Source organism: Prinia subflava, chromosome 8 (genome assembly GCF_021018805.1).
Source record: "Prinia subflava isolate CZ2003 ecotype Zambia chromosome 8, Cam_Psub_1.2, whole genome shotgun sequence".
Classification (NCBI taxonomy): domain Eukaryota; kingdom Metazoa; phylum Chordata; class Aves; order Passeriformes; family Cisticolidae; genus Prinia; species Prinia subflava.
Window position 1 is genome coordinate 29,689,057 of NC_086254.1, and position 14,106 is coordinate 29,703,162.

The following is a 14,106-nucleotide window of genomic DNA, read 5'->3' on the forward strand; positions in this document are numbered from 1 at the left end:
TCATGTCTGTTGGAGTCTCTCATGCTTTCAGATACGATTAGGCAGAGCTGAAGCCCATGGTAGTTTCATGGTGAAGCTTGCAGGACCTGGAATTTCAGCTTCCATTCCCCAGCCCCAGGCGTTGCTAACCTCAGTAGCAGTAGTGTTGGAGCTTTGTTTGGAGTGTGCCGGCATAAATGGTTGTTTTATTTGTTGGGTTTCCTTTTTCTTTCTGTGTTTTCCCTGCCACAAGTTGATGGGATGTGAGTGTGGTGTTGACTTCCTCCTCCTCTTGGTGTGGGAATAGGGATGTGTTACAGGAATGCTGTCCCGTGACTTTACGTGTGTTTAATGTGTTTTGAAACTGCTAAAACACTGGTTATGAGTTGCAGACAAACGAGATGTTATTTGTTTCTGTCACAAGGCTCTGTGAGCAGACTGACTGTAAACTGAGTTGATTTGTTTGATTTGAGTTGTGTTTCCTAGATGAGCCTAAATGTTCCTGTCACAGCTGTGTGCACAGACCAGCATCTGCAGAGTTGTGCTCCTGGGATGTATCTGACCTTGGAATGGGGAGTGATCCCTGCAGGGCTGCCCCTGTGCTGGGCTCACTCTCCCTGCCCCTGAGGGCTCTGTGGGTGCCTTACTGTGGAGAACAGGCACTGCTGGCACTGCCTGCTGGTGTGGCACAGCTGGGGCTGGACTGCAGAAGCATGGATGTAGACCCAGGGTTTGATGCACATAAAATCTTCTTTCCCATTACTTCCTTGCTTTGAAGTCGGAAGCATATTTTTTTTCGACTCTAAATATTCCATTATTCCAGCAACTCAAAGCAAAAGGTGGCAGCAGGATGTGACTGAAGGTGAAGATGAATTTTGGGAGGTCAGAAGTTGTGCACTGGGACCTGGTTGCTTCAAGTCTCTTTCCAAGTGGATTGCATGTGTGAACTGGGAAGCAACAGGTCATCAGATGGGTTGATTTTGGTCAAAGCAAGTAAATGGTCAAAGCAAGTAAATGGCCTTTCCTGCTAAGACAAGGCTGGGTCAGAATTGCTGCTGGTGTGCCTTGGGAGGCCGATGGATGTGTGGACATCCTGGATGTGCATTATAAAGCTGAATGGCAATCTGGTCAGCCACACACTGCTCAGATTTCTGGTGCTTACATCTCTCCTTTGCTACCAAGATGAGTCATAAATAGAATGGGGACAAACTCATGGAGCCAACTAATGGCTCCATTATAACATCTTGGTTTTTAATGTCCTTTTTGGGAAGCAAATTACAACATGCTCAACTCAAACCCATAGACTTAACATAGCTTCTCTGTTACCCTGGTACAGTATATGCTGTTAAATGCTCACGTGCTGGAATGATTCTGATAGCATCCAACCTTTCCTAGTATCTTAGTTCTATCAGTTCTTTGAAAAACAAGCAGAATGGAAGAAGCAAAAGCTCATGTCTCCTTTCTGTACCAACATGTCTTACTTGCAGGTGGACTCGTGGATGTTTTTTTTAACTTTTATTATTCATTTTTTTAAAAATTCCTGGTTTGCAATGACAATTCTTACTGTAACTGGTAAAAAGCCTTCAAATAAAGGCCAGAAACTTTCTTGTTGTCATATCATGTCACTGTTGAATGTGGCCGCTTGAGCATTCAGTCATTTTGTAGGCTGTCTGGTGGAATGTCCTTTCACAGGAACAGGCTGGGGTGGGAGTTGATGGCATCTTGTCAAGGATAAGGCTGGAATCTGCTGCTCACAAGGGAAAGGTATATTTTGCAAGATGGAGTGTAAACTCCAAGGGCTGTGCCATAGATTTCAGGCCAGTCTGATGGTACACACCCCCTGTGCCTCTAATCCTGTACTAGTAGAAGAAAAAGGGGAATAATGATGAGGGCTGTTATTGCGGGTTACTGACAGAGGAGAGGCAATTTGTGTTCAGACAGCTGAGGAATTACTGATCTCCTGATGTGGAGAGTTGGGGTGAGATGGAGCCCATTCATAGCGAGCACTTCTGTTTAATTGCAATGTGAACTGGCAGCGGGTGGAGGGAGAGCAGCGCTGCTCTGCTGGTGCTCCCAATGCAGGGAGCAAATCCAAAGCGTGATCCACAGGGAGACCCCAGCGACCTCGTGAGACCACTTGGGGTGAGATGTGGCTGGGCCTGTTGGTTCCCCACAGAAATTCCATTTGGAGAGTTAATGGGCCTGGAGTCAGTGGAAGGAGGGGTGTTAAAAGTGTGAGCAGAGAACGTGGTGGGTGTGTATGGGAGTAGAAATTCGAGAAGGTTGCAGTGATAACGGAGGAGGATAAACGCAGAAGAACAAAATCGTGCCATGGAGTGGTACAGGGAAAACTGCCAAGGAGTCTGGTGTGGGAAAGCAGCCCTAGGGAAAGGAAGGAAGAGTGCCCTGTTCTGTGGCTAGAGGGCAGGGATGGGTGCACAGGGACAGAGTGGTCCTGCTGTGCTGCAGGAAGGGAGCTGTGTTTGATACGGGCAAAGTCCAGCCAAAGAAAGGCAAAACAAATGCGGCTTCTCTTTTGAGTAACGCCTGTTAAGCTGAAGAATCAGGCTCTCTGGTAGAAAATGGCCTTTTTGAGGCTGTGCAGACTTAAATTGTCGATAAGACAATCTTCATCTTCCACTTAATCTTTTCCTTTTCAATAGAGAAGGAACAAAGTTAAACTAAACTGAAACTTCTAAGACCAAAAAGGAAGTTTTCAGAAGGCAACCCCAGCTTTGAGGAGGCAAAGGCCACTCTCTGTAAAAATGATTCTTTTTCAACACAGCTGGCTGGCTTTATGAACTGTGGCCTTCATATAATGTATGTTTAACGTTGATATAAATCATTATAGGTATAAATATTGATTTAAACAATATATAAATATTGAAACAGTATGACAACATACAATAATATTAAATATTATATATAGCTATGTTATATACATTTCAATTATCTATGTATAAATATATATATGCATTTATATATTAAAAATTCTTTTGTCTGACCTGTCAGAGCTGTAGGACACAGGAACTGGAGTAATTTTTGTTTTCAAGTCCAACAGATGTTTTGCGGACATTTTCCTCCTGAAAATATTTCATAAAATGGTTGCCTGTCAATCTTCTCTGACTCTGATTTTGTCCCCAGGGTATGCATAAGGATGAATGGACATTCAGGAGGCATTAAATCTCAGAGGACAGCATGGATATAAATCTTAACATGTCCAAAGCTCTGCAGGTTGATATTTATGGAGTGATGAGCAGATGAGATTAAAATGAGCGATGGTGGAGGTGGGTCCGTTTCCAAGAGCTGAATATAAACCTGTGTTTAATCTTGGCTTTTCTCTCAAGGAAGGGCTTTCTGGGAGAGTGGGGAGGGAAATGACCAGAGAGGTTTGTGACAGTGGCTGTCAGGATGAGGTGGGACAGCCACCCTGGAGCCTCTCCCTGGGAGCCGGGGATGCACAGGGAGGTGGGAACAGATGGAATGTGCTGCTGCAAGGGTGAGTGACACCACAGCGTCAACCATCTCCCTCTGACACAGAGCTCAGTGTGGGACACGAAGGGCTGGTGGTGTCTGGTTTCCCTCTGTTTCAGATAAGGCTGATCTGTGCAAAGCATCTTCACGCTGGCAGGGGTTGTGAGGGGTTACCTGGGGTGGTAAAGCTTTGTCTGAGGCCTTTCCTCAGAGAGAGTGTCAGAAAGAGTGACCTTGTAAAAATCACCGGATTGTTCGGGTTGAAAAAGCCCTCCGGGATTATTGAGTCCCATTGTCCCCCCTGCACTGCCAAGGCCACCACCAAATCATGTCCCCAAGTGCTACACCCACACGGCTTTGGAGCTCCTCCAAGGACGGGGACTCCACCACTGCCCTGGACCACCTGTGCCAGTGCTTGGCCACCCTGTCAAGAAGAAATTTCCCCCAGTGTCCAACCTAAACCTCCCCTGGCACCATTAGAAGCCATTTCCAACACGTTTGCTGTACTGGCCCTGTTCCTCCCTTTCTGCAGGATATAGTGATGAGATTCTCTGTGCTGTCAAACTCCACACGATCCATACAGGAATTGGACTCAAGGAAACTCTGAGTTAATGACTGCTTTTCAGATACCTCTCATGCTCAACAAGAGGAACATAGTGTTTCTGATCACTTACACTAAACAACAAACCAGCTAGGAAACATCCCTGGAAATGCTTGAGGAAATGAATTTCCTCTCCTCCTAATTTATGATATGCTTCTTATGAAAAATGTTCCTTTGCTTCCTCCTTCAGACATTCACTGTTTAAAGGCAATATCATTTGGGCTCAAGGCTTCCAGTGGTAAAGGAAGATAATCACAGCTGCAACCTGTGATTCCCTTTTGACCAATTTAGAAAAGTTTTGATTAGTGAATGGTAACCACAATGCAAGTTTAATACTTCAGAGTTACATAGTGGTTCATTCTATGTGCAAAATCACTGCAGATATGTGTGCAAACTGGAAAGCAGCATGTCCAAATAGCCAATTTAAAAATAACTGTTTGTCACACCTGTCTAGGTGTGTAATGGCTATGAACTGCACCATTCAGGCTTCTAATAAATGGTTTGGAGACTCTGGAAGTGTGCCGCAGGGTTCTTTTGGGGTTCACTTTTAAAACATCTATTACAGCCTGCCATGTTTATGATCTTTTTTTCTCAGTTATGAATTACCTGGTTAAGTCTAGGTCTGAATTTACAATGCTTGTTTTTACAGGTTTGAATAGGTTCTGCAGGCAGTGAAAGAAATTATAGATAATATTAACAATAGAGACATCGATGACACTTTCTGAAAGCTGACATTGACTGTGATGTTTCACAGCCTGGCTAATGACACTCTCCTCTGGGATGAAAGATGAAGCTGAAGGAGTAGCAGTTGCAAAAGTAATTTCCTGATGTATTAAAAAAAAGAAAGTAAGAAAAGGAGCACCATTTGTTACTGGTGGTAGGCAGTGTTTATTTTCATGACCATCTTCCATAGCTCCTCCTGACAGCAGCACAGAACCTCAGTAATTAATTCTGCTCCCTTTGGTGCTGTGCACCTGATGTCACTGTCTGTCCTGCACTGAGGGTCTGCACTATTGCACCCCAAATTCAGAAGCAGGGATCCCATGCTGGAAAACCATTCTGACTCTAGGGTATTCCTGAGGCCCAACCCTGCAGCCAGAGCTGCTGGGATTTGCCTTCCACTTTAACTGGTTCTCTTGTGCTGCCAGGAAATACGTCTGCTCCTTAAGCTTGTGTTTCTCCATCAAATAGAAAACATAAGCATCCGCCCTGATGGAATTGGCTTAATAAACCAGTTCCTCATTTAAGAATGTCTCTTCTAAAGTAATAGATTTGGAGATAAATGACTGCTTCAGATGGGTTCTCTTTTGGGTTTAACCAGTCTGGTTAGGCTATTGTACAGGAGACCATGAATGTAGAAGATTGTGCCTGTTGCAAAGGCAAATCAGAATATAAGTTATGACAGCTATTATCCTTCATGGGGTCTGGATTTAGAGGTAAAATGGCCTATTCAGGAAGATTGAAAGGACTGAGTTTAATCCAGCTGGAGAGAGATTGCACCAGGGCTGGAGGTGGAGACTGAAGTTGTAAGAGCCTCTTGCAAGAGCAGTCTATGTCCATAATGAAACGAACTTGTGGAATTAAATTCCACATTAAACACTTTTTCCCCCTTTCTAATACTAAAGGCAGGTGGGACTGGAGCATGAATTTCTAAGGAAAGTGCAAAAGTTCAATAGACATTTAGCAGAAGGATAAATATTCCAACTCCACCATAAATAGGTGTTGGATTGCATCCCCCCTCTGCTGTGAGGTCCCTCCATTTCCGTTCTTGATTCTGTACTTCAAAAACCAAATATTTCTGATTCTTTAGGGGTTATAAAGATTTTCAGTGAAGTGAAACATTATGATATGAGCTATCCCCTCTCCTACTTCATCCTACTCCTGGCTTTTTCCTTGGCCTTGTACCTCTCTCCATCCAGAGTGGAACCCTCTGAGGAGATTTCAGCATTTGCACACCTGGGTGCTGAGATAGCAGGGACAGGGCAGTGTCACAAGGTGGGAGTGTGCATGGATTGATGGTTGAATATGTTTGAGACAAATGCTTTTTTGTTTCTATTGCTGCCTTTTAGGAACTGAGATGGAGAAGAAACCAATTTTTTTTTCATTACTTTCATAGGAGGGTCTGTTTAAACAGGATCATCTCATCCTCACTTAGGTTCCTGCTGGCTGAGTGAAGGCTGAACACAAGGTCACAAGGTTGGATTCTGGAGAGGTGCAATTGGACCCTGGATTCCTGTTTCTCTCCTTTTTGGCATCAGTGAGCTTCAAGCTAACATTGTGGAGTTTTTCTTGAACTTTCAGTTTGTCTCTAAAGGTTATTGTGGCTGAAAAACACTTGACTTACAGCTCTTTTGGGACAGAGCTCATCCAAGAGCAGAGGCATGAGGAAACCTGTTTGTCGCTTCAGGTGACAGTGAAGTCTAGAGAGGCAGATGGTGGCAGCCTTTGCCTGAATTCTGAAAACAACCTGTTCTCTGCAGCCTGGGGACAATAATCAAGGGCTACATCAAAAAATGTGGGTCTGAGCAATGTCAATTTGCTTGGTGGAGCTGTTGTCCAGAGAAGCTGTGGCTGCTCCATTCCTGGAAGTGTCCAAGGCCAGGTTGGATGGGGTTTGGAGCAACCTGGGATAGTGGAAGGTGTCTCTGGCCACAGCATGAGGGTTGAAACTAGCTGGGGGTTAAGGTTCCTTCCAACCCAAACCAGACAGTGATTCAGTGATATTTACAGAAATTTCTGCCTGTTCTGGGGCCATGCAGAGTCCTTTTCTTGGAAGTCAGGAGAATGTTTCCTTTGTCAGCTGGTTTGTGATTTAGGGATGTCACCAGCCTATCCAATACCCTGCATGCTGTGAAAATGGCTGTGGGTGCCTGAGGTTAAAAGGGTGTGAGGCCACCGTGGTGTTACTGCTGTGTCATGGGATCTCCCTCTGCAGACCTGGCTCCAAGTTCTTTGATATCTGTGACAACAAATGTGTCAGGATCTCCTCCCTCTCTGGAGGGACAGCTGTGCCATGGCCTTGGATTACGGGTGGGATGCTGCTCCAAAGGGGTAAATGCATCCTTTACACCAGGACTTTGGGAGTCTGTGCCTCTTTTTTGGGAAAGGGGTCCCTGGAGGTGCCCTAAGCATTCCCTGGTGAAGCGATTCTGGCAGGTCCTGGGAACTCTGCAAATTTCTTACTCATGGAGTATTTCAGGTCATCACTCATTTCTCAACTGTGCTTTGCAGGTTATAAGTTTATTTAAATTTTTACTATTTTCTGGGAAATGATATGTGGAGACAATTAAATATATCTAGAATATATTTATTTTATGCAGAAATTACGTTTATTAACCGTTTGTAGCTTTATTCCAAGCTTACAGCTTGCATTTATCTCTGGCCAGGAGACAATCTTTCACAGATCCTCTCCAAGAGCTCTGGAAGTTGAAGGCCTCATGTAAGACAGTGTAGCAAACAGTTATTGTGGCTGTGTCTCAAATGGGCTGTGAATCTGGTCCATAAAATGGTCCTTGGATATTTTTATTGCTCATAAGCTACTGGCATAATATTAATATGCATAGCAGTGGATCAGTGGCACTCCTACTGCTCTCCTTGCCCTCTACCCTCACATATCAAAATGGGAATTGTACTTCCCTGCTGATGCTCCTGCACCTTCTGTGTCCCTGGGAGATGGGGGCTGCACCCCAGGCCAGATCTGGGGAGCAGGGCCTTGGTGATGATCCCTCTGCAGCCCCGGGCTCTGCCCCTGAAGGGATCCTCACACAGCCTTTGCTCTCTGGGGTGTAGAGGGGAATCCTAGGGGAATGCTGCTGCTCTCATGGCCTTTCTTCAGTGCCAGGGATGCACCTTCCGCTTCTGCATGCACAGAAATACTCTAGCTCCTCTATACCCCTTTGGCTCTTTATTCTGTTTTTCCTTTCTCCCCTCCATTCCCTCCTGTTTTCTGCTTTCCCTCAGACTCACCCTGTATTCTGTGTCCCACTGGATTCTCCTGAGGAAGCAGAAGCAGTGGACTAAACCAAATGGCCTCCCCTGCCATGTCCTCCCCCAAAACAAGGCACTGAGGCTCCAACCAACCATCAGTCCGTGAGATCCTTCCTCTTTTGCGGGCGTTCCCTGGGAACTGGCGCCACCAGATAAAGTTCATTCCTCAGCTTGGCCTTGTCTCCTGCTCAGCCACTGATAAGATCCACGGTGCTTCCTTTGCTCCCATTAAAATCACACAGGCTCCTGCAGGACAGGTCCGTGCCTCAGATCTGGGACCTCTCCATTGCACAGTGGAACCGGGCTGTGCTGCTGGGATTTTAACATCATCTTTCTTCCAAGACGAACATTCTCCTACCAAACTTCCCCACCATTTGAACTTCTCATTTCCTTTTCTTCCCACCTATTTTTTTGTTTGTTTTTCACTCTCCTTGATTGTGTCTCTCTCTATTTGCACCTCATTCCCGTTTCTTACTTTTTCCCCCTCTGTCTCTGCATTCTCCCATCCCCCTTCTGTGCTGTTTTCATCCATCCAGCTCTCAAATGCTGATGAGATCCAGCAAGGAGCCAGCCCCACAGTTGCTGTTTAAGATGCTGGAAACTGCCCAAACAGGGTTCTGTATCTGGGCTGCCATAAAGTTGGGAGATATCTGATCTTTTTTACATCTACAGCTGTGTTGTTTGTGCTGTTTTCCTTGCTGTTTCCTCTCTGTTTTCCCTCTTTGGGCTGTGCTCTGCTGTTCAGCAGCACAGGCTGAACAATGTGTGCCTGGGAATTGGGGGTCTCTGCAACAGGGGCTTCTACTGTCCAAACAATTTTGCAATAACAAAATATAGAAATGTTAAATCACTGCTTCCAAGAATCCAAAATCCTGATTGCTGGCACCTGGGCTCCTAAATGGGTTTGATGCTGGTGGATAGGGTAATGCTGAGTCTTCTGTGGCTGTCATGATTTATCCATCTGTAAATTTTGTGTTAATCTTACTAAAAAAATCCTTCTTGTGCATCTTCTCTGGCATCTGTATAGATGGACTCAGGGGAAATGACATGGCCACGTGGAGGCTGCTTTGCATGTGAGCTTGTTGCCTTTCTTGCTGAAAAAGTGATTTTTCAGTGCTGCCAAACTTGTGTTTTTCAAACCCACAGCCCCTGGTGCGCTGTGCAAGACTGAGCTTGACGTTGGTGTAACACTGCCACCGTCTAAACCCGGCCTCTTTTACTCTGCTAAATGAATGTAATGATTCTTCTGCCTGTGGCTGTAGCAGAAGAGGATTTCCACCAGGTGGTAATGTTGGGCTTTGGTTTGTGCTCTGACCAGCCCAGAGTTTGCATAAGGTTTTCAGTGAAGGGGCTGGGAAATGGGATTATATGGTGGGATTAACCTGGGTCATCTCTGCGGAATTTTTTGGGTTTGTTTTGTTATTTGCACATAAGCTTTACATATGGGGGAATTTCAGCCCGTGAGCAGCTTGCAGATTCTTGACTACTCACAAATATTTAGAATTTGGCTGTTTAAATTGTTTCTTTGGGCCCCCGTTGCTGTGGTTAATGTGTACTTCTGGATCTTTTCAAACCACAGGTCGTTTTGGGTTTTTTAGTAACCGAGCAAAGCTGGGAGATGCTGCAGGGCCAGAGCTGGTCCTCAGCCACCCCCACTTTGTGCTCCATGGCAAGGGAATGGAGCAAAGGTCAAATGAGGTTCCTTTTACAAATGCCTTTTGTGTTTGCAAAGCAGTTTCTTCTAGTACAGGGAGGCACTAATTTCCAGGTATTTTGGTGTAAGGCTAAGGTGTGAGCTTGTTGCCTGGACCCCTTTTCAAAGCCAAAATTTGATATTGTTTTTTAATCAGTTGTCCTCGTGCTTCCTTCTCTCCGCTGTGCTCACAGCATTCACTCCATTTTTCACTGATGGTCTTGTTTTTAGCAGAAACTGCTTCTTCCATGAGAGGAGCAGGTGCTGCTGATCTGTGTATGGAGCACTGCTGGGTGTCTGAGCACCCTGCCCAGGGGGTTGCACAGGACCTGTAAACCACAGAAATCCCCCACCCCTCCTGGCAGAACAGCCAGGTTTTCTCCTGGTCATTCCCACTCCTGGTCGTGGTGAGCAGCTGCTCCTGCAGGCTGGCAGGTCTCTGCAAGCACCATCACTTACACTGACAGGCTGTTATTTTTCTATTAGGACTCTCTGATTTTAGGTTGTAAATCACTGACTTGCCAGAGCCCAGCCCTGGCTGCTGTCCTGTCCAAGGGATTGGATGAAGAGCAGCTGCATTTTTCCTGCTTGCAGGAAGAGCACATGGTGCATCCTTCTCCTGAGCGACCCTTTCCAAATCTTGTTTCTCTGCTGCCTTTTCTGTATGGATTACGGGATCATGCATCTTTGTCTTTCCTTCTCCTCACAGTTTTTAACAGCTCCCAAAATTCTACTGCCTCCCACTTCAAAAGGAATTTTCTTCTTCCTCCCATATTCCTCAGAAAAGAGCACCAGCTCTGTGCCAGGTTTCTTTGGTTTTCCTTCTGGAAGCAGAGTGAAGGATTTGCACAGCACTTGTGTGCAGCACTGGCTTTGCATGGAAGGAAGGCCAGGAATGGCCCTTGCTCTTCTGAAATCTTGTTTAACCTGGATGTAGATCTAATTGATTGAGCTCTACTGTCTAAATCTGTTTAGGTCAGGAATTTGTCTGTGACCACTGCAGAGGTTCAACGTTTGGATATTTTTATAAATTCCTCACCTCTGTTCCTTTCTTTGCCTTGCCTTTTTTTAATCTAACCTCTTCTCTTTAATATTCTCTGATTTTCTATAACTTTCCCTATTGTGCCCTCTTTATTTGCCCTGGAATTCCTCTCCTCCATGCAGCCTGTCCCACACAGGCTTGGCTGAGGATCTGCTCTGTGGCTCATGCCCTGCTGTCATTGTCATGCAGAGCTGGATATTTTCTCTGCTCATGGGCCATCAGTGACTGCTTTGCAGAAAGGCATCCTCTGTTTTGATGGTTCCCCAGAGATGAATTTATTGGCGAGACACCATAAAAGTTCTTTTTTCTCCATTCTGCAGCTGAAACTGAACATGCTCATAGTACCTATTATTTCTGGCACTTGCTGTTTTATTAGTAATGCTGAGATTTGTGTCTTAATCAGTCAGTTGGTGCTGGTCAGCATTCATGGCTGTACTGCTCTAGTAGGAGGGCAGAATTGTGATAAGATTGATAGAAATTTCTGCAATGGCTGCTACATTGAACCCACATTCTGTCAGGCTTCTGTTGTAGCCTTAAAAATAATTAAGCAACCTTCATGCAATTAGTTTTTCTGCCTCCTGATTCCTTGTCTATTTGGCCTCACGATGTTTGTTGCATGTTAATGCAGTTTTTCCTGGGCTGTACTTGATGGATCACTTTTGTCTGCAAATAATTCCTGGCAGGAATATGTTGGATCACTCTCCTGTTGTTGATGCTGGTTCCAGTACAGTGAGCAACTTCATGTGCCCCACCTCCCTGGTGGGAGAGGGACATGGGTGAGAGGAGAAATCCTCCTCAGTGTGCCTGCAAGGAGATAATGATTTAGACTCTGCATGGCCAGGATTTCAGTATGTGCTGGGCTTTGAGGGGCTTTTCCTCCTCACAGACACTACAGATGGCCTTGGGGCATTGTTTCCTTTCTCCTTTAAAATTGTTACAGAGCTTCCAGTCCCAACAAGCTGCATTTATGGGTCTTCTAATCCGGTTATCATGCCCCTGCACCTGTCTGATGGCTATCACAGCCTGTCTCCAGCAAGAGCCAGAAACGGGTTTGCTCTTTTTTGCTCATTTGTGGATTTGTCTAATGAATAGTTCTGAAGTCGTACCTCATTAAAGAGTTGGTGTGTGGCTGATGGGATCTGCATGTGCTCCCTCCTCCTGGGGATGGCTCACCTGACCTGTCAGGGATGCCAAGGTGTCCTTTGTCCATCCTGGATGAGCTGTGCAGGTTTTCCAGCACTGGAAGCATGAGCTGATCTCCTGCTGGCACCGGGTCTGTGGTGACATCGCTCCAGTGCTGGTGGCTCAGGTTCCTGCTCCATCCCTCACTGGGCTGTGACATCACAGCTCTGATGGAAGCTTTGCTTGATTCAGACACTCCAGTCACACATTGTCCAGCTCATCAAATTACACTTACACTTAGGGGATTTGAAAAATGTTAAATTTGTTTTTTATCAGGGCTGATTTACACATGGGGATGATCTTTGCTGTGTTGTGCTTTATCACTGCTGTGCAGTCCAGGCTGTCTCTGGCCTTCTCTGGGCTGGGACCACCAAGGATGTTTGTAGAGGTATTACAGAGTCACAGAATGTTTGGATCCACAAGGATCATCGAGCCCAGCTCTTAAGTGAACTGCCCGTGTGGGGGATTATGGTTTTGGAAAAGTGCCCACTAGAAATGAGTTGAAGAGTGATACGAAGGTATCCAAATAAAAGCAGCATGCATGTTAATAGTGTTCCAGCAGCAAAGAACAAGCAGAATTAAATGGGCTATGTTTTCAAGAAATATTTTGACTTCTAGAAGACTGAAACATGAGCTAAATCTACTCTCACTCAAAACGTAAACAGCTTGGTGTGGAACAAATCTCCTGCCACATCAATGGAACAAATTTAGATTAAAGCTGTGATCATGACTCAATGCTCTGATGTACATGTTCAGAATCTCTTCCAGCTTCCAGAGGCATTGCCAGCACCTGAGTGGGGCTGTTATTTGCAAATGCATCATTCTGTTTGCCATACATTTCCCCAAACAGTTGATTTTGAGGGAAGTAGCAGGGGGAGTTTGTATTCTTGGTATTTTAATGAATATTGCTTGGATGTGGAGCTTATCCTGTGCTGAGCTGATGGCTCTGTTCTGTTCCCTGTGGAGCCATTAGAAGCTGACTCCAGTGGAAATGCTGCAGCCATCCTGCCACACATGTCCCTAAACAAGGGATTCGACTTTTCTGAGTGCTTCTGGTAGTGGATTCTGTTTCTCTTAGTGCTCTTGGAGCCAGTGGGGGTGGTATTAAATGCAGCATGCTGAAAAATAGTAGAAAAAAACAATAGAGGCTTTCATGATGAAACACGACTTATTTCCAGTGCTCAGACAGTTCCTGAGAATCCAGAGGAATCCATGAGAAGTATTCAAAAGAAACAGAAAGTTTTTGTGTGAGCTGCAAGTGCTCTGGGTGGGCTCTCACAGCCAGACTCCCATTTCCTGTTTTCCTTCTGCAGAGACTTGGCTTTCCTCACCATGAAAACCCAAAGGAGGACACAGCTCAGGCCAAAAGGCTTTGCCCAGTGTGGGTCTGGGCTCTGGGTAACAGCTGGAGCCAGGACAGGCTCAATCCAAGCCCTGCTCACTGTCCCAGCACTACCACTGTTTCTCCATGAATCCTGCTCCGAAGCAACAAACCCCTTAAGAAGTGAGGAGGCATCACCTCCTGGCGTCCTTGCTTCTCTCCCTGCCTTGTCTTGGACAGCAGTATAACTTTCTAATTCTGGTTATTTTATATCCCAGTAAAGTTGCTGCAGAATCTGTCTTTGCATGGTGTTCTCTCATGCTTAATCTTGAAAAAGAAGTAATGCCCCATCAGAAGTGCTGTCAGACTTCAAACATTTTGAATGTAATTCAGATAAAAGCCGGACTGTGATGGTCTGTGGGGTGTGATTTGAAGTGTAGGAACTTTAGGAATGTGATGATGCTTCTGACATTTACAGACAACCCCACCAGCAGAAGGTGAAAATGTCAAGATAAGAGCTGAATCTCTCAAGACCTAGAGAGCTGCTGCTAAAAATTTTAAGTTGTAACAAAACCAAAATGAGCAAAACCGGCAGAAAAGTCTGAGGAGGGAAGCAGCAGCTGTACAAAAGGTGGGAAGTGTTGGTTCTGTGCTTCAGCCCACCTGCTGGACACAGAGGAAGGACAGCAGACAGTACATGAGTCACTGCACCCTCCCTTCCAGGGGATTTTACAAAAGATATGTGAGAAAAATCCTGCCATGACCATCCTCATCGTCAGCACTGAGGAAGGCTGTGGTCCTGCTCCATCAGTGGAGGAGGAAGGAGG